The following is an 18,408-nucleotide window of genomic DNA, read 5'->3' as shown; positions in this document are numbered from 1 at the left end:
AAGTTTCGTCTTTTGTGTGTCACAATTTTGATAGGATAAACTGATTTTTCTTAGTGATAGGATAGCAAGAGGGATGTAAGTATATTTGTAACAAAATCTTGTTTTTGTATCATTACAAAATCTTTGCTTTTAGCTAGTTGAAACTCCAGTCATTTTGCCAACAAAAAAATTAATGAATGCCGACTCATTCAAAGACCAAATAACAAAATATCTAGACCAGTCTTGGAGATCATTGAGAACTTGGAAATTTTGTTCTCTTAGGAATCTTCAAAAAATAGGCTTTTGAATCGGTGATTCACACTCAAGTAGGACCTTTTGGTTACACAAGTGAAAATATTTTTTTTTTTTTTCTCACAACTTGCTGAAAGACTGAAATATGAAGAACGGCAAAGAAATGGCATATAATCAATAGAACATAACCCTGTATAGCCCATGTCACATCTATTGCCTTAATAATCGACAAGAGTCAAGACACATAACCATGTCGAGAGGTCGTGCATCAACCAACCTCATAATAGATTTCAGATGCGTCATAAAAGCCAGCACGACCTTCGTCATGGTCATGTTGGATTTTTAACAGTCGTGTTGCTTTCCAACAACCATTTGACCGCATCTAAGTTGTCAAACTATTAAAAAAAACTATAAATACCCTCCTCCAGTTCACTATAAACATAAACCTTTGGGAATAATCTAAAGTGTTCTATAGTTTACAAAGTATTTTGTTTTGTAGCCTTGTAGTAATGGTATCGAGTTATCGAGCACTCAAAAAGGACATTTGAGAATTCCGTGTTTTACCTTCTTTTGTATGATTTCTAGTTCTTGTTATGGTAATCCTTTGCATGCTTTATTCGTTATTATACATGTCCTTAATCTTGCACTTCTAGAAGTTTACATAGGACTAGGGATCAGAAGATCAGTAGCATACTTATGATATCGTTAAAATGCCTTGAGTACCTTTATGCATGTTGGATTATTAGTTCTTATGCCAAAACAAGGTGGTAATTTAGAGATTTTGTAGTTTAAAAGTTTATAAATAGGTTAGATTTGCCTAAAATCTGTTTGGGGAGGCGAAATTAACATGTTAGGATCTAACTAATAAAGAATAGAAGAGTATCGTTGTAATGATAGAATAAAAGCCCCCTAAAACAGGCTATTGAATTGTTCCTAACCAAAGAAAGGAGATTTAGACTGTTGTTCTACTATGAACACTAAACCAACTACAAGAGGATGGTGAATTGTAGTTCAGGAAAAAATTTCGAATTTAAAATGCGGAATTAATGTAACCGAAAAACATAAGAGAAAAGACACGCAAGATTTTTACAAAGAAAACTTCCTAGGCCCAATAGGAAGAAAAACCTTGACCACGAGAGATTTTAACTCAAACTCTCTTTACTATGATAGGACAAAAAACTCTATCTTTTACAACCTATCAACGGACCTTATCTGTTCCTCTAGGAACTTGTTTCCAGTCACTCAGTTCCCCCTAAACTAATGATACTAACTTTGACTTCACTCGAAGTCTTCTCTTTTCTCTCTTTCTTTTTCTCTCTTAATCTCAAGGATATTCTCACCCAAATACACAAAATATTACAATGATATGTATAAAAAGAAAGATTACAAAAAAAAGATTCTAATTAATAATTGACTTTTTAAGCTAAGCTTGAAAGTTCTATTTTTTTTCTTCGAATAATCTTCATCTTATATTGCTGTTCCATTTCTCCTTCTTCTGCGTTTATGAAGCTTCGCATCCTCCATGATGCGCACTTGTAATGGAATAAGGAACATGGCTTTTTTTTTCACTCCACTTGCTCCATGATTTTTGCAACAGAAATAAACTACCATCACTATCTGCATGTTCAGTGAGTACATCGAGTTTGTTGGACAACTCTCAGCTGTTAGCTCCACGCTTTATGCCACATCTCCTCAATTGATTTTCAAACCAAAAACAATAGCAAGAACTTATCTAATATCTTGGAGAATATTTAGTTCAAAGATTCTAAGCTACTATATTACTCCCTCCGTTTTTTTAGATGTAACATATTGACTTTGGGCACTATTCATCGAATACACTTTGACCACTAATTGTTATTTGTACATAAGAAAAAATATAGTCATGTGGGATCTTGTTTGATTCGTCACGGTATACACTTTCCAAATATATATTTTTTATAATTTTTACTTTTATACAATTGGAGATATTATCGGCCAAAGTTGTGCCTCGGCAAATGTGAAAAGTCCAATGTTACATCTAAAAAAAAACGGAGGGAGTATTAAACATATCATATGATAAACATTTAAAGTACATAAAATCAATATCTTGACTTAGATTAAAAATATTTCTCCACAAGATATATATATCATAAATAAACATTACATTATTTTTGTCATTTTATAATTTACTGAAATAAAATCATATTACTACCTAAATATTTGGCATCATCAAAACATGGAATACAACATAGACTTTAAGTCCCAAAACTAAACCTTGGAGACGTTTGTTAGAGAAAGTAGGCATGGGTCATTATAGTGGTTAAAAGTCGTAGCAGAGTTGTCTGGTGTGTTCCTAGAAAGGATTGGAGGTCTGATAGCGTGTTGTACACCTGTCAACAATAATTCTTTACAAAACATTCTAATAATGTAGTATGGTAAGTAGGATCGAAAAACCACAGAGAGATAGTTGCTTTAAACTAGCTTCTAAAGTATGTAGAAACTAAACATGATCACAAATAAAGGAATAAAATGTCCTGACTAATAAATAAAGAAAATCAAACTAAAAAGATTTAGGGTAATGGTTCACCATGATAATAATTATAATATATCAAAATCCATACACGTCTAAACTACGTCGCATCGACTTTGGGAGTGTTACTGTCGCGGTGAAATGCAAGGCTTATTGAAATAAAAACATTAATTAAAACATTATTATGAAAACTAAACTGCAGCAGAAATAAAAGGTTAACTACAACTAGGGAATCATCATTGACCTCTTTTTATTCAAATCACAAACTAAGTAAATTATAATAGTTCTATAAGTTCAACCAAACCATTTAAAAGTTTATAAACTAAAGAATATCCTTTGTATGCCCATTCTCATGCAGCAACACCAACATACCTAGCCTGCTCCCATTGAAGCATCAACGGTTCATCACATGTCAACAAATAAACACAAATAACAAACAACCAGCTATGCTGAGTATGTACTAAAATATTGAGATAATATACTAAGCATAATCAAAAAAATAAGAATCAATCTCTGACATGATACTACGACAATATTACATTTATTCCTTTTATAGTTTAGTTGGCAGCGAACGGGCACCGTCATCTTACAAGAATCATATGGGATACTTAATCCTTAATAGACAACTTGGTCTATTAGATGAAATGCAAATACGATTCCGTTCCGTACTACATCCATCACCTTAGTATGCATACCCCCAAGATCCCACACAACCTTCCGCCTACTTGAGTTATCAAAAAGAATAAGGACACTACTGTAACACCCCCGCCCACCCGAACCCTTCTTTATTCGATATATAAAACTCGCGATTTGGGGGAAAATAAAATCCATGAGGGTTCGACTCGACGGGTGGCGCTACCGCCGCACTTATCTCCTTGGAAATAAATGCAAGGCTAAAATGAAAAAACAAACTAAACTCAAATTCATTAATCTTTACAACCAAGTGAATTGTTCATTAAACATTACTAATTGATTAAGTGTTTCAGAGTTCCAGCGGAAGCTAATCATATGCTAAGTGGATGACAACTCTAAATGATCTCCCTTTTGTTCCCCGGATCGATCACGCACCTGCACAAATACATTGAAAAGAGACAAGAGAGACAAGCTCCCAAAATCAGAAAAACTGAGTAATTCCAACTCCATCTTGTAAAATACTTAAGTTGAAAATTACTTTGTAAAGTAGTAAGTTAATAGTTTTGGAAGTCATAGCACATTTACACATATATATACACTGAATAATCATATCATTAATTCAATTAATACAGTTATCCAAGGAGAGGAAAGAGAACGCCTGTAAGCCGGAGTCAATCCCCTGTAACCACTTACTTCAATATTGTAGGCCGGGGTCAATCCCCTGTAACCACCTACTTGTAGGCCGGAGCGAACCCTTATAACCACCTATGGATATCATAATGGCCATAATAACAGAGTCCCTAGTGTGCACTCCCTTTCTACTTGGATCACAACAAGATAGAAGAAAGACTAACAGAATAATCAGCATAATAACTAGAGAACCTGTAGGGGCCGCTGAACCACTCATACAGCGCAACCTGTTCATCATTTCCCTCCAATATTTCACTTTACGTGATTAACATCTTTTAATTCAAGTCATCACATAAATCACGTACACATTTACGTCATCTTGTTCAATCCAGTGTGAACATATTCAATCCATCATAATTTCAATCCATTCATAGTGGTTTCAATAACTCATTACATAAGCACAACCGTCACTTGAGTTCATTTATAACTTCAAACTCATAATCATTTCATTATCACAAGTTCTTACCAATTCCAACTTTCATAAAATCTCGATATTAATAACGATAATAATATTCATGATAATCATAATGATATATAGTAATAATAACAATAATAATCATAATAATAATAGTAATAACGATGATCATAATAATATAATAATAATAATCATAACATTATTAATTAACATTAATCGATTTTAATAACGTTATAATAAACATATTTGTCATATCGTAAATCGTCTATGGTCATGATTCATAATCGACATCCATAGTCGTTATCCATTTTGTCATTCGTATTCATAATCCGTATTAGGTCGATAATCCATAATTCTAGTCCACACTTATAAATTTTATAAGCACATAATAATCACATAATCGATTCGTTTTACACTAACGGGATCTATGTTTAGATGGACATCGGAGATTACCTCGTGATGCGTGCCCAAAAGTTAAGTTCACGAACAGATTAGCACTCTTGATATTCCTCGTCTACGAAATCTGAGTCTACAATAGATGTTAACGAGATCTAAGTTAGTTTCTAAATAACCCCTTTTTATATATGTATATAAAATAAACGATTTAAATAATTCTAATAACTTAAAGAAATTCTTAATGATTTTAAGAGAGTTTATAAATCAAAGTAAATCATTTATGAAATCATTTTAAGTACTTACGAAATTACTTCAACTTCATTTTTATTAACTTGAAAATTATTTTAAACATAAAAACTAACTTTATTATACTCCTTATTTTATTTCAGAAAATTTAAGAAGCATTTTCAAGTTATAAAAGATTAAGTGAAACTAAAACATACTAACGTAATAAATGTAAGGTAGTTTAGAAAGTTTATGGGTTTTAGTTATTTTAAAAAATAAAAGTAACCAAATAAAACTCAAATAAACAAAAAGGAAAAAGAAAAAGAAAAAGGGAGTTTTAAAAGAAAACACTCAGTTTTCTCAAACTGCGAGAATGAGGAGGAACGAAAGAATGGGAGGGAGAACAGGGGAGGCACGAGGCAGGGGAGGTGAAGGAGCTTTGTGGCGGCTCGGGTTTTTCGGTGGCCAGTGCGCGGCGGATCAGGCGCCACGAAAGAGGGAGGCTGGTTGTGGTGGTTCGCGGGTGGCTGGGCGTGGGTCGAAAGGATGCAGCTGAGGTGCGATTGCAGGGTTGCGAAAGGGATAACAGGAGCTGGCGGTTCGCGGCGGTTGTATGCCGGAACTCAGACATTCAGGTGATTCGAGGGTGGTCGAAGGTGGTGGTTTCCGGCGGAGAAAAGAAAACAGAGGGGTTGTGTTTGTTTGGTTTCAATTTCGTTTTTAATTTTCAAAATCAAAATCAGAAATTAAGGAAGAAGATAAAGGATTGAAGCAAACCTTTTGAGATTGTTTGCTTGAGTAATATGGTGAGTAGAGTTCAGTATTTTTATGAGGATTTTTGGTCAGAAATCTAATGGTGGATGTGTGAGGTGTGAGTTTAGCTTTTGAAATTTTTTCCCCTAATATCTGAAATTCAATTATCTATTGTCAAAGCTGAATTTTTTTTTGTGTTGAAGATCTTGGTTTGTGTGTGTTGTGAATCAGACGAAGAAGAAGAGAGGAGAGGGAGGTGTTGAGTATCTTGGTTCTTGTGCTTTGAATCAGACGGAGAAGAATGAGGGAGATGAAGATGAAGAAATCAGTTTTCATCTTTTCTTTTTGTTTTTAATTTAACTTTTTCTTTTTGTCTAGGAGACATATGGCTATGGACTTGGTATTTGGGCTTTGTACTAATATGGATGGACAATTATGAATGGACAATTTGTTTAAGGATACCCATAACAAATGTAAAAAGTTTAATTTATTTAGAAATAATGAAATGAATAATAAAATAAATAAATGATTTATTCTAAACTTGATAAATAAATCAAAACTAAATGAAATTATTATTTTAATAAACATAGTTATCAAATAAAATCGCATTATCATAAAATAAATTTTGAGTGGAAATAATATTAAACCTTAATAGATAATAAAATAACTTCTGAAAATTCGGGGTATTACAGCTACTCCTCCTTAAAACAAAGTTCGTCCTCCAACTTTAAAGTTAGATGTTTAATATTAACCAACCAGTAGCTTTGCGCTTTGTTAGTATTACATTCGGTCCCAATTAATGAGTTTTTTCCCCAAAACTCGATAATCTTACCTTAGAAAAGAGTTCAGGATAACGCTTTCTCATGTCGTCTTCTGTTTTCCAAGTTGCTTCCTCAGTTTGATGGTTAGAGCATAAAACCTTGACTAACTTTATTGCCTTGTTTCGGGTGTTTCTCGTTTTGGAATCAAGGATTCTAACATGACGTTCTTCAAAAATAAGGGTCTCATCTAGTTCAATGGTTTCAGATTGGATAACATGGGAGGGGTCACAGAAGTATTTTACGAAGTTGAGACACATGAAAAACATTATGAACCTTGGCTAATTCTGTAGGTAAGGATAGCCTATAAGCCACTTGTCCAATCCTTTCCAATACCTCATAGGGTCCAATATAACGAGGACTTAGCTTTCCTTTCCTACCAAACCTCATTACTCCATTGGTTGGTGAAACTTTCAGCAACACTTTCTCTCCAACTATAAATTCCAAATCTCGTCTTCTTTGATTGGCATACGATTTTTGTCGATCTTGAGCTGCTTTCATACGCTTTTGAATCAACTTCACCTTGTTGGTAGTCTCTTCTATCATTTCTGGTCCTAAATTTAACGATTCCTTCACATCACTCCAACATATAGGACTCTTGCATTTTCGTCCATACAATGCATCAAACAGTGTTATTCTTATGCTCGAGTGATAACTGTTGTTGTACGAAAACTCAATGTACATCAAATGATCATCCCAATATCCTCCGAAATCCATCATGCATGCTCTCAACATATCCTCCAACGTCTGAATGGTTCTTTCTGTTTGACCATCTGTTGCTGGGTGGAAAGATGTGCTGAATTTCAATAGTGTACCCATGACTATCTGGAGTTGTTTCCAGAACTTAGATAAGAATCTCGAGTCCCTATCCGAAACGATGTCCTTCGGAACACCATGTAGCCTAACTACCTCATTAAAGTAAGCATCAACCAACTGTTTTAATAGCCAAGTATCCTTCATTGCCGCGAATCTTGTCGTCTTAGTCAAACGGTCCACTATTACCCATATTGAATTCTTTCTTGACTTCGTATTCGGTAATCCCATGATGAAATCCATAGAGATATATTCCCATTTCCACCCTGGCACTTCCAACGGTTCCAATTTTCCTCCAGGCTTCATATGTTGTATTTTCACCTTCTGGCAGGTTAAACATTTTTCCACGAAGTCGGCTACTTCTTGCTTCATTCTAGGCCATCAAAAATGCTTCTTCAAATCCTTGTAAAGCTTATCTCCTCCTAGGTGTATGGAATATGGCGAATTATGGGCTTCCCTTAGGATCCTCATCTTGAGTTCCTCGTCTTGTGGTACACACAATCTTCGTTTATACTTCGCAACGCCATTGTCATCGATCTCGAACTCAGGTGCTTGACCGTTTTCTTTCATCTTTCTTTCATCTCTCAAATCCTTATAAAGCTTATCTCCTCCTAGGTGTATGGAATATGGCGAATTATGGGCTTCCCTTAGGATCCTCATCTTGAGTTCCTCGTCTTGTGGTACACACAATCTTCGTTTATACTTCGCAACGCCATTGTCATCGATCTCGAACTCAGGTGCTTGACCGTTTTCTTTCATCTCTCTTAACTTACTCAACCCTTTATCTGCAGCTTGTTTCTCCTGGATCTCCTCAAATATGTCTAATCCAACAATAAGAGCATTCAATTGAGCGTTCACATAACCGGGTTCAACTATTTCCAAACTCAATCTCTTGATCTCCTCACATCGATCATTTGCCAAAATCAGCACGTTTAGCGAATGAGCACTCTTCCTACTCAACGCGTCAGCTACTTCATTCGCTTTTCCTTCTTGATACACTATCTTCAAAAATCAGTTATAAGCTCTAGCCAGCGTCTTTGTCTCATATTCAACTCCTTTTGCGTATACAGATACTTCAAACTCTTGTGATCTGTATAGACTTTACACTGGACTCCATAAAAGTAATGTCTCCATATTTTCAGTGCAAACACGATTGCTCCTAACTCCAAGTCATGAGTAGGGTGATTTTGCTCATGCGATTTCACTACTTTGCCATGTTGCATCAAAACACACCCAAAACCCTTCTTCGAGGCTTCACTATAAACTTCAAATCCTTCTACTCCAGAGGGTAATGTCAATATCGGGGCTGTTGTAAGTCTTTTCTTCGACTCTTGAAATGCTTCCTTCGCACTTATCATCCCAATGAAATTTTGTTGTTTTCTTCATCAGGTTGGTGAGAAGTTGGGCCGTTCTTGAAAAATCTTTCACGAATCTTCGGTAATATCCAACTAAACCCAAGAAATTCCTTACTTCGGTGACGTTCTTAGGTTGAGGCCAATCGGTCACTGCCTGAATCTTCGATGGATCTACGGAAACGCCTTCTTTTGATATCGCATGACCCAAAAATGATACTTTTTCCACCAAAATTCACACTTTGAGAACTTGGCATACAATTTCTTTTCTCGAAGAATCTCCAATACTTTCGTCAATTGATCCTCATGATCTTCTTTATCCTTCAAGTACACCAATATATCGTCGATGATTACTATCACGAACTTATCCAAGTATGGATGGTAAGTTCTGTTCATGAGGTCCATGAAAGCTGCTGGCGCATTAGTGAGTCCAAAAGGCATAATTGTGAACTCATAATGGCCGTATCTCGTACGAAAGGCTGTTTTCGGAATGTCCTCTTCAGCAATTCGTAATTGGTGATAACCCGATCTCAAATGGATCCTTAAAAACACTGTTGCACCTTGAAGTTGATCCAACAAATCCTCGATTCTCGGGAGTAGGTATTTATTCTTTCCAGTGGCATTATTCAACTCCCTATAATCGATGCACAATCTCAAAGATCCGTCTTTCTTCCGGACAAACAATATTGGGGCTCCCCAAGGCGAAACACTAGGTTGCATGTACCCTTTTTCAATAATTCCTCCAACCGTACCTTCAATTCTTGCATTTCTGCAGGTGCCATTCGATACAGAGCCTTAGAGATAGGTCCTGTTCCCGGGACTAAGGCAATCTTGAAGTTCACTTCTCTAACTGGCGGCATTCCAGGTAACTCTTCGGGAAATACATCAGGAAATTTCTTTACTACCGGAATTTGAGTCAACTCCTGGTTTTCCACGCTTACGTCCCTTACTTGGCATAGGTAGACTGGGTAGCCTTTTCTAAGATAGGTTTGAAGGTTCAAGGCAGAGATTATTTTGACGTCAGGTTGGAAGATTATGCCTTTATAAGATATCCTATTTCCTTTTGGTCCTCTAAGGGATACTTTCTGGGCCTTAGGCGTATCCGTGGCCGTGAAAATATTTTTGAAGTCTCTTATCCAATTTTCGAGCAGTCTTGGGTCTTCTCTGCCAACAAAGGTTGGTGGTTTCAAAGTGGAAATCCTTTTCGCCATTGCAGCTTGCGGATCATCTCCATGGTGGCTATTGTTGAGCTGGTTTTGAAGAACTAAGCCAAAGCTTTGAGCTAGTTGCTCGAGAGTCCTAAGTCGTGCTGCGACTTGTTTAGGAGTTTCGGCCATTTAGTTTTCTTGTCGCCTTACTTTAGATCGTGTATAAACGTATTGCATAAGCTACCGGCATTATTCACATTGGTGTTCCCACCATTCACATTGATCCTTAAATAAGGGGTAATTCACATAAATACATAATCAAAGCTCATTCGATTCATTCACTTTTCCACACAACATATTCAGGTCATATACTAAAACTTCGTCATTTCATTACTCATGCACATTTCATCACATAAGAGCTTTTCTTACTTTCTGTAACTAAGAAATACTAGCATCACAAGACAAAATAAGTTAATACTAACGTTAATAAGTCTACTACGGTTTTTACTTAGATCTCTAGTGGTTAAGACTAGCTAAAGTTGAAGGTTTCACTCTTCATACTCGGACGGATCTTCTTCCTCTTCTTCGTTTTCATTTTCATCAGGGTTCTCAATGGGTGGGGCAGGGCTTCTTTCTATTTCTTCATTGTCACTGTAGTCGGGTTCATCATCATTGGAGGTTGCGTAGTCATTAAGCCACTTGGCTCTGGCATCGAGCATTCGTTTCTCCAGGTAACTCAACGTGAGATACTACTTCCCTTTCCATGTGTATCGCTCATAGTTTGGCCTTCCATTTGTCAAAATATCCGAGTATTCATTCTTGGGTCTGGCATAAAGGCCATCGTTGGGAAGAGTGTGAATTAAAACATCGGCCTGTTTAGGTGGCGTGAGGTAATCCGAATACCCGTGACCTTCATTGAGGTGATAACACTTCATGGTCAATCGTAACCTACAGATGTAAGCTGAAATCGACTCTCCTACCCTCATCCTTAAAAGGTAAGGTCCTTGACGTGGAGTTCTGGTGCATTTCCTGGCGGTCATACGTGTCCTGACCATCTAATAAAATATAAACAATTAATAAGTACCTTTAACGAGTACTTTCATACATGCACTCATAACCCATTCGTACGCATACTACATCCTTAAATCATATTTTAACTCTATTTTATTTCTCCTAAATATTTTATTAACTTGACTTCCTAAACAAATTTAAGTTTAACCCTATTTTATTTCTCCTAAATATTTTATTATCTTGACTTCCTAAACAAATTTTAAGTTCAACCCTATTTGATTCACTTTCTTTAATTACTATATTTTAACAATTTTAATCTTTCCCTAGTTAGTATAAACTTCGCTCTGATACCATTTTGTAACACCCCCGCCAACCCGAACCCTTCTTTATTCGATATATAAAACTCGGGATTTGGGGGAAAAATAAATCCACGAGGGTTCGACTCGAGGGGTGTCGCTATCGCCGCACTTATCTCCTTGGAAATATATGCAAGGCTAAAATGAAAAAAAACAAACTAAACTCATATTCATTAGTCCTTACAACTAAGTGAATCGTTCATTAAACATTACTAATTAATTAAGTGTTTCAGAGTTCCAGCGAAAGGTAATCATATGCTAAGTGGATGACAATAACTCTAAATGATCTCCCTTTTGTTCCCCCGATCGATCACCCACCTGCACAAATACATTGAAAAGAGAGAAGCTCCCAATCAAAATCAGAAAAACTGAGTAATTCCAACTCCATCCCGTAAAATACTTAAGGTGAAAATTACTTTGTAAAGTAGTAAGTTAATAGTTTTGGAAGTCATAGCACATTTACACATATATATACACCGAATAATCATATCATTAATTCAATTAATCCAGTTATTCAAGGAGGGGAAAGAGAACGCCAGTAAGACTGGGTCAATCCCCTGTAACCAATTACTTCAACATTGTAGGCTGGGGTCAATCCCCTGTAACCACCTACTTGTAGGTCGGGGTGAACCCCTGTAACCACCTACGGATATCATAATGGCCATAATAACAGAGTCCCTAGTGTGCACACCCCTTCTACTTGGATCACAACAAGATAGAAGAAAGACAGTAACAGAATAATCAGCATAGTAACCAAAGAACCTGTAGGGGCCGCTGGACCACTCATACAGGCCAACCTGTTCATCATTTCCCTCCAATATTTACTTACGTGATTAATATCTTTTAATTCAAGTCATCATATAAATCATGTACACATTTACGTCATCTTGTTCAATCCAGTGTGAACATATTCAATCCATCATAATTTCAATCCATTCATAGCAGTTTCAACAACTCATTGCATAAGCACAACCGTCACTTAAGTTCATTTATCATTTCAGATTCATAATCGTTTCATTATTACAAGTTCTTACCAATTCAAACTTTCGTAAAGTCTCGATATTGATAACGATAATAATATTCATTATAATCATAATGATATATAGAAACAATAACAATAATAATAATAATAATAGTAATAATAATAATAATAATAATAATAATAATAATAATAATAATAATAATAATAATAACGATGATCATAATAATATAATAATAATAATCATAACATTATTAATTGACATTAACCGATTTTAATAACGTTATAATAAACATATTTGTCATATCGTACATCGTCTATGGTCATGATTCATATTTGAAATCCATAGTCGTTATCCATTTTGTCATTCGTATTCATAATTCATATTAGGTCGAATCCATAATTGTAGTCCACACTTATAAATTTTATAAGCACATAATAATCACATCATCGATTCGTTTTACACTAATGGGATCTATGTTTAGATGGACATCGGAGATTACCTCGTGATGCGTGCCCAAAAGTTAAGTTCACGAACGGATTAGCACTCTTGATATTCCAAATCGGAGTCTACAATAGATGTTAACGAGATCTACGTTAGTTCCTAAATAACCCCTTTTTATATACGTACATAAAATAAACGATTTAAATAATTCAAATAACTTAAAGAAATTCTTAATGATTTTAAGAGAGTTTATAAATCAAAGTAAATCATTTATGAAATCATTTTAAGTACTTACGAAATCACTCCAACATCATTTTTATAAACTTGAACAATTATTTTAAACATAAAAACTAACTTTATTACACTCCTTATTTTATTTCAGAAAATTTAAGAAGCATTTTCAAGTTATAAAAGATTTAAGTGAAACTTAAGCATACTAACTTAATTAATGTAAGCTAGTTTAGGAAGTTTATGGGTTTTTAGTTTTTTTTAAAAAATAAAAGTAAACCAAAGAAACTCAAATCAACAAAAAGGAAAAAGGAAAAGGGAGTTTTAAAAGAAAACACTCAGTTTTCTCAAACTGAGAGAATGAGGAGGAACGGAAGAATGGGAGGGAGAACAGGGGAGGCACAAAGCAGGGGAGGTGAAGGAGCTTTGTGGCGGCTCGGGTTTTTTGGTTGCCAGTGCGCGGCGGAGCAGGCGCCGCAAAGGAGGGAGGCTGGTTGTGGTGGTTCGCGGGTTGGCGGGGGTGTTACAACTACTGTTATCACAGTAGGCCTGCGTATGAGTGTAGAACAAGTCCCACACTCCCCCCATTGTTCATTACTTGTAGGGAATCCAACTACAAGTTTATTGCCAAAATTCTTTCTTAGTACTGTCCATTCACACCACATTAAACATATAATCATTAAATATTCTTTCTTAGGTACATTGCTCAATTCTTTAATTCTTGTAACATCCTTGTTACACCATAAATCAAAGGATACCAATCCAATACTTTTCATGCTTGTAGTACGATAGAATGTCGCATTTAAATAACACTGCAATCCAATTCACAAGTCATACAATCAAGAAATATATAGAGATTTCCAATCTATTTCATGATACCAAACAATCATATAATTGTTCCTTGTCATGATTCTAGGTTCCAATGATAGAAAGAATTCATAACCTAACATGATACTACATATGCAACTGAACTAGTACGCGTACGTACCTTGTAATGACGAATCTTTGCTGACTATTTAAATGCTTTGCTTATGAAATTGGGACCTAATCGAGTAATAGAATATTTCAGTGCTAAGTCCTTGATATTATCAAAATCAAAATCAGCTTTAACTAACTATGAAAAACTTAGTGTTTCGAAATATTAAAATAACCAATCTTGCTGTTTAAACTTCCTTTTTATAAACTTTATTGAAACTCACATCTTTTAAGAGCTGATAATAATATGCAAATTTGATTTTTTAACCTTTACCATACTTTATTTACAAAACCACTTAAACCTAATATACATAAGACTTATGAAATTAGAATTTACAATTACATTATAATGGGGACGAAAATAATATATATATATATATATATATATAATATATATAAATAATTATTATATATATATATATATATATATAATAATATATATATATAAGGGATTACCGGACAGATTCGCCTGTGAACAAAACCGGCAACGCGATGCACCAAACTCGGCAGCATCGCACTAGCCCACGTTGTCTCGACTCCTCGCACGGCCTCGCGGGCCCACACACCTATGCGACGCACACACGCCGCACGTCGTACCTGAGCACGACCTGCACAACCTCGGCTCGCCTAGCAGCGACGAACCCCACGCTTGAGCCTCACACACCCTCGCTCGAGCCTCGCACACCCGCAACACACATCACCGCACACACACCCTCGCACGACCCACGTCTTACACGCACACTCGAAGGCCTCGCATGACAGTAGCGATGACTCGCCCCCTTGACCCACGATTCAATGCAGAACAGCGACGACTCGTACACACACCTGCACTCCTCGACGCACGACTCGACGAATTTCCCTCGCTCGACACACCCTCACATACCGCACACACACCCCATGCCTCGAAGGCCGACGAGAATCCGGGGGAGGGGAGGAAAAGTAGTGTAGTGGAGGAGGAGAAAGAGGCGTGACTAGGAAGAAGAGGGAAAAGAAAGAAGGAGGAGGAGAGAGAAAGTCTTTGAGGTGGGGAAAGAAAAACGGTTGATGGAAAAAGAGAATTAGGGTTTTGATTTTTTTTTCTTTTTTTTTCCTTTTATTTATAGCATGAAAAACCTAAATTTAATAGGATTTGTTTCCAAATCAAATTCCTATTTCTTATTTTATTTATTTGAAGAATAGAACAAAATCGAATTAAAGTATAGTTAGGTACCAAAAGTAGGTTGTATAGTTAAACTATAACTGTAGGCTTATCCAAACTATATTTTTCTGTAAATAATATTAAAAAATACTTTTAATTATATTCTTTATATTTTATTCTTTATAAAATCTAACTCCCAAAAATACGGAGTATTATACAAAATACCATCAATAGTTCAATTAATTATTCACATATCTGGAGTACTAGTTAATCCTAGTATCGGGTCTTAACGCTTTCAAATCCATATATATGCAGCACTGGCGCTAACATAATCAGATTTGCTAATTGTCGTTAAGTCTATAAAGAGTACTATCTCTTGACCTATAACTCATCATTAATAAGACTTAATCAGACAATTGACGAGGTTGTAAGAATAACAAAATGAACCTAATCAATTAGAAATATCAATGACAAATCAAACCATCAATAACATCAATCATGATTCATAGCATATAAAAATGGACAACCCTAAACACAAGAACTACTCAATCATGAAATAAATAATACGGTTTTTTCACCAAATGCCCTCGAGTTTTCACGAAATTCACCAGGTACCCACGGACTTTTGAAAATACACGCGGTACCCATCAGTTTTACGATAATACATCCAAATTTTTTGTTTTAAAACACTAATTAACTCCTAATCCTAACTCCTACATCTAACCCTAATCCTAACTCCTACATCTAACCCTAATCCTAATCCTAACCCTAATCCTAACCACCAGTCACCAACCCTCCCCTACCTTACCACCACCCTAGCAGCCCCCCTTTCCCCACCCCCGTCGATTTCCTCACTCCCCACCATGGCATCCCCCACCACTCCCCACCCCCACGCAGCCCACGCAGCCTCGAACCCCCACCCTCACAGCCGCTACCTTCACAGCTCACGCAATCCCCCTCCCCTCGTCGGCGTTTCTTTGTCACTCTAAGGCTGTTGTCGTCGGTGTTTTTTGTGGAAGTGAACAACCCAGAAGCGGCGGAAATCAGTGGGGAGGGGGAGATTCGATCGGGGTGGGGGATGGTGGGGGATTCGACCAGAATGGGAGAGGGTGGGGGGATTCGACCGGAATGGGGGAGGGTCGAGGGATTCAACCGGAATGGAGGAGGGTGAGGGCGCTGTGGGACGATCGACGAGGGTGGGAGAGCTGCGGGATGGTAGGGAGGGGGGAGCTGCTGGAGTAGGGGTGGTGGGAGGGTTGGGGAGGATTAGGGTTAGTGATAGGGTTTAGGTTTAGGGGTTAAGGTTAGTATTTAGGGTTATGGTTAATTAGGGTTTTAAAACATAAAATTAGGGTTAATGACTAATGGCGGTTAATACCATTAGTCATTAAGGGTATTTGGATGTATTATCGTAAAACTGAGGGGTACCCCGTGTATTATCAAAAGTGCGAGGGTACCCGGTAAATTTCGTGAAAACTCAGGGGCATTTGGTGAAAAAACTGCTAATAATATTTGTAAATCTAAAAAGGTAAAAGTAATTAAGGAAATCAATGAAAGAATAAAGAGAATGAAATAATAGAACTCGTGAAAATAAACTAATAGAAGAACGGGAGTTTTCAACGAAAAAGCTAGAGAGAAAATGAAAAAGAAAAACCTAAATTAAAACTATGAATAATATTTATGAGAGAGAAAGAGGAGAAAGTCTTTCACCATAAATGGTTCCTACTCTAAATAATACTAAGTAACCTAATATAACTAGGAATATAGCTACAAGATCAGGATAGTCGAATAATCATCAAATAGGAGAAATTAGTGATTCGCGCGTACGATAACAAATTTTTGCAGAAAAAGTCTTAATGTTGGAAAGGCATAACTCATTGACTGTAAGTCTTCTCGGGGTATACCACCTATCGTTGGAAAACTCTTTAAGTCTAGTTTTCGAATCCACTTTATGTTTTTTTTCATTCATGCTCGTACTATAAGATGTCCATGATGATTCTTATGCAATGCACCTTCTTTAAATGTTCATAATGCTCAAGTTTAGCTAATTATACTCCAAATATGTTTTCAATACCATAAATTTATCAAAAATATGAAAACATATTAAATAGGAGTAGAATACCATAACTCAAGAAATGTAATGCAATATAAACCTAAACATGAATCTAAATGCTCTTGAATCAACCTAAATACACCTAAAGACTATATATAAATATGATACATCAAGTCTTAAGTAAGAACGATTAGGAGTACGAGGTATCTTTAAAGAAAACACCGAAACATCTCTTTCATATCCATTATGTTTAGAATATGTTTAACATTATTGCAATTCATAATTCGCTAGGAGCCGTTATTTTATTAGCTTAGAGTATATATCAACCTCCCCCCTATTATTGTTACCTTCAAGAAGAACAAACCATTACAATTTAACCTAATTAGTTAGCAACCCAGCGCTCTTTATGAACCCTTACTTGCCCAAGCTAAGGCTTATGAATTATTCATCCTCTTAACATACAATATTAGGCATTTAACGACTCTTCTAGCCCCTCTATTAGGGGTGTTTGGATCCTCTAGAGTTGTAAAATAACTCTACAAAGTAGAGTTTGAGCAATATCAACCATCGAATAAAAAATCAATGGTTCATATATTCTCTTTCCAAAATTCCCCCTATTTTATCTCATCAAATTACACCCCCTAAATCTTTCCCTTCCACCAATATGAGCCCTTGATTTAAAAATGTATGGCTTAGATACAACTCTACCTTGTAGAGTTTCCCTAAAACTCTAGAGGATCCGGACTCCTATTAGGGTCCTGAACTCCTAATAAGTGCCAAATATGGAATGGTTTTCAAGTACTTTCTGCTATGTTCTTGGGTAGCTCCTTGAGTTATTGTAGAGTTTTGTTTTTATATACTTTTGGTATTTTTTTTGTTTCTCTATGTTTTGTGTGTCTTACAGGTATTTGAATCATTTTATGTGAAGGCATAATTCCCTAGAAAAACGGATTCGAAGTTCCTAAAATGTAATAAAGCATCAATACTAATTCACACATAATTATATAATACATAAAACTGTTCATAGAATAAAAAAAAAAGAGCTTCGAGCCAGTGTGTAAAATTCCTTTTAGTGTGTCGAAGGCCAGGAAGGCAAATAATCCTCCCCTAGAATCATTTGTTGCCTTCTTTTCATTATATTTCCTGCTTAGTCTAGTATCTAGTCGAATTGAATTCTACCTGTTCCTGGTGCTTGTTCCCTTAAACAAGGCTGGTGGAAAAAAAAAAAAAAAAAAAGAAT

General features: G+C 36.0%; 1 long non-coding RNA gene across 1 annotated transcript; it reads right to left on the bottom strand.

Annotated features, from left to right (window-relative positions):
* Window positions 1-3,196: 3,196 nt before the first annotated feature.
* Window positions 3,197-6,301, bottom strand: LOC125491632 (uncharacterized). The gene is made up of 3 exons (XR_007268366.2): window positions 5,877-6,301; window positions 4,932-5,007; window positions 3,197-3,808 (listed from the first exon to the last, which is right to left on the bottom strand). It is a non-coding gene; the product is annotated as an uncharacterized LOC125491632 (long non-coding RNA).
* Between the last annotated feature and the right edge of the window lie 12,107 nt (window positions 6,302-18,408).

The sequence above is a fragment of the Beta vulgaris genome, chromosome 7 (assembly GCF_026745355.1).
Source record: "Beta vulgaris subsp. vulgaris cultivar EL10 chromosome 7, EL10.2, whole genome shotgun sequence".
NCBI lineage: Eukaryota > Viridiplantae > Streptophyta > Magnoliopsida > Caryophyllales > Amaranthaceae > Beta > Beta vulgaris.
The sequence above is the reverse complement of the archived record's forward strand: the minus strand, read 5'-3'. Positions and strand labels throughout refer to the sequence as shown.